This window comes from Pan troglodytes, chromosome 15, assembly GCF_028858775.2.
Source record: "Pan troglodytes isolate AG18354 chromosome 15, NHGRI_mPanTro3-v2.0_pri, whole genome shotgun sequence".
In the NCBI taxonomy this organism is placed as follows: domain Eukaryota; kingdom Metazoa; phylum Chordata; class Mammalia; order Primates; family Hominidae; genus Pan; species Pan troglodytes.
In genome coordinates, this window is record NC_072413.2 from 62,283,304 (window position 1) to 62,290,410 (window position 7,107).

Genomic DNA, 7,107 nt, shown 5'->3' on the forward strand with positions numbered 1-7,107 from the left:
TCACATAGGATATATTTAGAGAGACACACAAAATACTGTTAATATTAGTTGGTTTTGGCCGGGCATGGTGGCTCACGCCTGTAATCCCAGCACCTTGGAAGGCTGAGGCCTGTGGATTGCTTGAGCCCAGTTCAAAAACAGGCTGAGCAACATGGCAAAACTCCATCTCTACAAAAAATACATTTAGCTGGGCACAGTGGTGCATGCCTGTAGTCCTAGCTACTCGGAAGGCTGAGGTGGGAGGATCACCTGAGCCCGGCAGGTTCGAGGCTGCAGTGAGCTATGACTGCCACTGCCCTGCAGCCTGGGCGACAGAGCAAGACTCTTTTCATACAAGACTAGTGCATATGCCACAGCAATTTGATTGGTTACAGATTGCTAAATTCCAAGGAAGAATACTTTATTACTCTATAAGGAGGGGTAATGATGTGTGGGGGTCTTTGGTGCTGTTTGTTCTTAATTATCTAAAGGAAAAACAAGGCAAAAGTTGCAGCTGCATGCCATGTGACTCAGGTACTGCACAGCCACACACCTCTCAAGGCTCAGAATAAACTTCCAACAGCTTTAAGTTTGAATTATTTAATTTCACATACTTATTCAAAAGTAAATTAAAACCTGGGCATAGTAGCTGATGCCTGTAACCTCCAACGCTTTGAGAGGCTGAAGCAGGAGGATCACTTGAAGTCAGGAGTTTGAAATCAGCCTGGGCAACATAGTGAGACCATGTCTCTGCAAAAAAAAAAAAATCTTTTAAAAATTAGCTGGGTGTGGTGACTCATGCCTCTAGTCCTAGCTACTTGGGAGGCTGAGGTGGGAGGATGGCTTGAGCCCAGGAGTTTGAGGCTGCAGTGAGCTGTGATTGTTCCACTGCACTCTAGCCTGGGCAACAGAGCGAGACATTCTGTCAAACAAACAAACAATAAATAAATAAATAAAGTATTAAAATTTAAAAAGTTAAAACTGGTTTTAAATGTATTCAAAGAGCTAAAATATTAAAATATTTAGCAAACTATTTAGCTAAAATATTAAAAGCAAACTGCTTATAAAAATTAATAGGCGGCCAGGCGTGGTGGCTCACGCCTGTAATCCCAGCTCTTTGGGAGGCTGAGGTGGCTGGATCACAAGGTCAGGAAATCGAGACCAACCTGGCTAACACGGTGAAACCCCGTCTCTACTAAAAATACAAAAAAATTAGCCGGGCATGGTGGCGGGCGCCTGTAGTCCCAGCTACTCTGGAGGCTGAGGCAGGAGAATGGCGTGAACCCAGGAGGCAGAGCTTGCACTGAGCCGAGATCGTGCCACTGCACTCCAGCCTGGGCAACAGAGCGAGACTCCGTCTCAAAAAAAAAAAAAAATCAATTAATAGGCAACATTTTAAAATATCAAGATTTTAACTCAAAAATATTTAAAGCTAATTTTAAAAATTATTATACTAGGCCGGGTGCAGTGGCTCATGCCTGTAATCCCAGCACTTTGGGAGGCTGAGGCGGGCAGATCACGAGGTCAGGAGATCGAGACCATCCTGGCTAACACAGTGAAACCCCATCTCTACTAAAAATACAAAAAAATTAGCTGGGCGTGGTGGCGGGCACCTGTAGTCTCAGCTACTCAGGAGGCTGAGGCAGGAGAATGGTGTGAACCAGGGCGGCGGAGCTTGCAGTGAGCCGAGATCGCACCACTGCACTCCAGCCTGGGCAACACAGCGAGACTCCATCTCAATAAATAAATAAATAAATAAAAAAAATATATATAGTATATAAAATACTTTATACAAATTAGTCATAATTCTACCATTTAATGTCCATCTGGTTGATGCAGTAAAGAAGCATAGTATGTCTAGAACTACCTATGTACAGATTTAAGTCAATGTTAGGTATTTAACACTACCAAATGTTCCTCAGCTTCTGTGCATAGCAATTGTAGTACTGTGCTAACTCCTGAATAACTCTGAAGCAAGAAAATGGGACTACAGAAAAATGGGCCAGGCACGGTGGCTCACGCCTGTAATCCCAGCACTTTGGGAGGCCGAGGCAGGCGGATCACAAGGTCAAGAGATTGAGATCATCCTGACCAACATGGTGAAACCCCGTCCCTAGTAAAAATACAAAAATTAGCTGGGCATGGTGGCGCATGCCTGTATTACCAGCTACTCGGGAGGCTGAGGTAGGAGAATCACTTGAACCCGGGAGGCAGAAGTGAGCTGAGATCCGCCATTGCACTCCAGCCTGGGTGACAAGAGCGAAACTCCATCTCAAAAAAAAAGAAAAAAAAAAAAAGAAAGTAAAAAGAAAAAGAATACTACATTGTGCAAGAAACACCTGCATTTTGGCTCTTAAGAAGAATTAAACAAGTTAATTTGTCTTTTTTCTCGTCTAAATGCTTCTGCTACTCCACTCCGTCCTGTCCTTAAAAGTAATGTTTATCTCTGACATCAGCAGCAACACAAACCTTCATGGCATTTGGACATAGTTGGATTTTGTTTCAAGGACTTGGAAACCAGAAAAAGACAAAGGGCCCCTATACCTAGTTTGCTGAGTTTTTATTAGGAACGGATGTTAGATTTTGTCAAACACTTTTGGTGGATCTGTTGGGGTAATCATATGGTTTAATTTTATGTTAATGTAGTGAATTATATTGATTGGGCTTTGAAATGAAGACTTATATGCCTGAAATAAACTCCGGTTGGTCTTAATGCATTGTCCTTTTTACATATTGTTAGGTTGGATTTGCTAAAATTTCCTTGAGAATTTTTGCACCTGTGTTCCTGAAGACTACTGATCTGTAGTTTTCTAAGAATGTCTTTGTCAGGTTTTGGTATCAGGGTAATGCTGTTATCCTAGGATGAATTGGGAAGTATTCCATTGACTTCCATTTTTTGAAAGAGGTGGTAGAGAACTGCTGTTATTTCTCCTTAAACATTTGGTATAATTCACCACTGAAGCCATCTGGGCTTGGAGTTTTCCTTGTAGGAAGGTTTTAAACTACAAATTCAATTTTTAAAAACAGATGTAGGACTACTCAGGTCAGCTCTTCTTGTACAATTTTTGGTAATTTGGTTTTTTTCAAGGGGTTTGTCCATTTTATATATGTTGAATTTTTTGTTAAAAAGTTTTTCATAATATTCTCTAATTATTATTTTAATAGCTGTTGAATCTGTAGGTTATCTCTTTCATTCCTGATATTTGCAATTTGTGTTTCCTTTCACTTTTTTTCTGTTCAGTCTGGCTAGAGGTTTATTAATTTAATTTAATTTATTTATTTATTTTTTTAAGACAGAGTCTTGCTCTGTCACCCAGGCTGGAGTGCAGTGGCACGATCTCGGCTCACTGCAACCTCTGCCTCCTGGGTTCAAGTGATCCTCCTGCCTCAGCTTCCTGAGTACCTGGGATTACAGGCATGTGCCACCATGCCCAGCTAATTTTTTTTGTATTTTTAGTAGAGATGGGGTTTCACTATGTTGGCCAGGCTGGTCTCAAACTCCTGACCTCGTGATCCGCCCACCTCAACCTTCCAAAGTGCTGGAATTACAGGCATGAGCCACCGCACCGGCCTTTTAACCTGTTTTTTGTTTTGTTTTGTTTATTTTTGAGACAGAGTCTCATTCTGTCGCCCAGGCTGGAGTGCAGTGGCACGATCTCAGCTCACTGCAATCTCCGCCTCCTGGGTTCACGCCATTCTCCTGCCTCAGCCTCCTGAGTAGGTGGGACTACAGGCGCCCACCACCACGCCCGGCTAATTTTTTTGTATTTTTGGTAGAGACTGGGTTACGCTGTGTTAGCCAGGTTGGTCTCACCTTCTGACCTCGTGATCCACCCGCCTCGGCCTCCAAAAGTGCTGGGATTACAGGCGTGAGCCACCATGCCCGGCCTAGGGATTTATTAATTTTATTGATCTTCTCAAAGAACCAGCTTTAGGCTTTACTGATTTCCTGCTATTTTTGTTTTCTATTTCATAAGTTTCTGCTCCAATCTTAATTATTTCCTGTCTTCATTTTATTCTGTGTTTAACTTACTTTTTCTAATTTCGTTTTTTGTTTGTTTGTTTGTTGTTTTTGTTGTTGTTGTTGAGACGGGGTCTTGCTTTGTCACACAGACTGGAGTGCAGTGGCATGAACATGGCTCAGTGCAGCCTCAACCTCCCAGGTTCAAGCCACCCTCCCACCTCAGCCTCCTGAGGAGCAGAGACCACAAGTACATGACACCCTGCCCAGCTAATTTTTGTATTTTTTGTAGAGAGGCGGTCTCACCATGTTGCCCAGGTTGGTCTTGAACTCCTGAGCTCAAGCCATCACCTGCCTCGGCCTCCCAAAGTGCTAGGATTATAGGCATGAGCCACCGCGCCGGGCCCCTATTTTCTAATATAGGCATTTAGTGCTATAAGACTCCCTCTAGCACTATTTTATTGTATCTCACAAGTTTTATTATCTTGTGTTTTAATTTTCAGACAGTTCAAAACACTTTCCAATTTCTCTTTTTTTTGAAACTAATGTGTGATATAGAAGTTTTATTTTCCAAACATTTGGAGATTTTCTAGATATCCTTTTTATTGATTTCTAATTTAATTATATTGTGGCCAGAAAGTATATTTTATGACAGAAATAATTTTAAATTTATTGAGAAAAACAGTATGGCCTATTTTGATAAATGTTCTACAGGTACTTTTAAAAATGTGTATTCTGCTATTGTTAAGAGTGTTCTATAAATATCAGTTAGGTCACATTGGCTGTTTTTTTTATTAATTATTTTTTATGATTGTAATAAACTTTATACTACATGTTGTTTGTTTAAAAGGTCATTTATCTTTTGAACAGATGTAAATTTATTTATATTTTAGAGACAGAGTCTCACTCTGTCACCCAGGCTGGACATAGCTAGCATAGCTCATTGTAACCTCAAATCCTTGACCTTAAGTGATTCTCCAACCTCAGCTTCCCAAAATGCTGGGACTACACACCTGAGCCACCACACCCAGCCCCCTCAGTTTCTTTCTTTGTTAAAAAGAAAGAAAAGAAAAAATAAAAGAGAAAAGAAAGAAAAGAAAATGAAAAGAAAAGAAAAGAGGAATAATACCTAGGCATTTGGTGAGGATTAAGTAACATACCTAAAGCATATGACACAGTGCTTGATGTGCAGTTGTTGTTCAGTAAACGGTAGCTATTATTGCCAGATTCTTCTGTCACCACAAAAGTAGAATTATCTGGCATTTCTAGAGTCCCTAAAGAACACAAGGAGAGCCCCTGTAACTCATACTCATTTACTGCTTAAGAGAGTATGTTATCTAAGCAGATGTTACATAGGCCAAGCATACTGTGGTATAATATTTTAACAGGTTGTTTTATTCTCAAGTAATAGAGAATCTTAGGCCGGGTGCAGTGGCTTATGCCTATAATCTCAGCACTTTGGGAGGCTGAGGTGGGTGGATCACCTGAGATCAGGAGTTTGAGACCAGCCTGGCCAACATAGTGAAACCCTATCTCTACTAAAAATACAAAAAAGTATTGTATTGGTGGCGGGCGCCTGTAATCCCAGCTACTCTGGAGGCTGAGGCAGGAGAATTGCTCGAACCTGGGAGGCAGAGGTTGCAAAGAGCCAAAATTGTGCCACTACAACCCTGGGCAACAAGAGTGAAACTCCATCCCAAAAAAAAAAAAAAAAAAAAAAAATAGAGAATCTTGCGTCAAGTGAACTAAACAGAGGGAGATGTAACATCTCACTTAACAAGACTGGGTATAAGCTGGCATGGTAGCTCACACCTGTAATCCCAGCACTTTGAGAGGCCAAGGTGGGTGGGTGGCTTGAGGCCAGGAGTTCGAGACCAGCTTGACTAACATGGTGAAAACTCGTCTCTGGCCAGGCGCGGTGGCTCACGCCTGTAATCCTAGCACTTTGGGAGGCTGAGGCGGGCGGATCACAAGGTCAGGAGATCGAGACCATCCTGGCTAACACGGCAAAATCCCGTCTCTAATAAAAATACAAAAAATTAGTCGGGCATGGTGGCGGGCGCCTGTAGTCCCAGCTACTCGGGAGGCTGAGACAGGAGAATGGCGTGAACCCAGGAAGCAGAGTTTGCAGTGAGCTGAGATCACGCCACTGCACTGCAGCCTGGGCAACAGAGCGAGACTCCGTCTTAAAAAAAAGAAAGCTCGTCTCTACTAAAAATATAAAACTTCGCCGAGCATGCTGGTGGGTGCCTGTAATCCCAGCTACTCGGAAGGCTGAGGCAGGAGAATCGCTTGAATCTGGGAGGCGGAGGTTGCAGTGAGCCAAGATCGCGCCACTGCATTCCAGCCTGGGCGACAAAGTAAGACGTCGTCTCAAAAAAAAAAACAAACAAAAACAAAAAATAATTCCGGGTGTAGAGCAGCTTCAAATTTGATTAATTCATAAGCTCAATATTGTCATCAAATCTGTTCTTTCCATTGATTATGTAACTATAAAGATTCTGTTCCAAAGGTAAAATTTTATGAGTGCAGTTTGCCTTTTTCAAAAAATGCTGGAGAACTTTTTTTTTCTTTTTTTAGACGGAGTTTCTCTCTTGTTGCCCAGGCTGGAGTGCAGTAGTACGATCTTGGCTCACTGCAACCTCTGCCTTCCAGTTTCAAGCAATTCTCCTGCCTCAGCCTCCCAAGCAGCTGGAATTACAGGTGCACACCACCACGCCCAGCTAATTTTTGTATTTTTAGTAGAGACGGGGTTTCATCATGTTGGCCAGGCTGGTCTGGAACTCCTGACCTCGTGATCTGTCCACCTCGGCCTCCCAAAGTGCTGGGATTACAGGCATGAGCCACCGCACCAGAGAACTTTTACGTACAGTACTTTCCTTTGCTTTAGTAGGGCTAAACACAGTAATATTGCATCTCTCCTTCTTGACTGTATCCTTAAAAGTCCTTATTAGATACAACAAAAATTGCATATTGATTTCAAAATATCATTTATATCTCATTTATAGTATATTCAAAATACTTAACAATTCAATCTGTCTGACCTACTCCTATTTCCATGTTCCTGGTCATTTTCTGTCAATTACCAGTACATCCTTCCCTGCAAAATGGAGCCATTTTATCATATTAGATTTTTACTCAAAGTTCTCTAAAATCATTTCAACTTA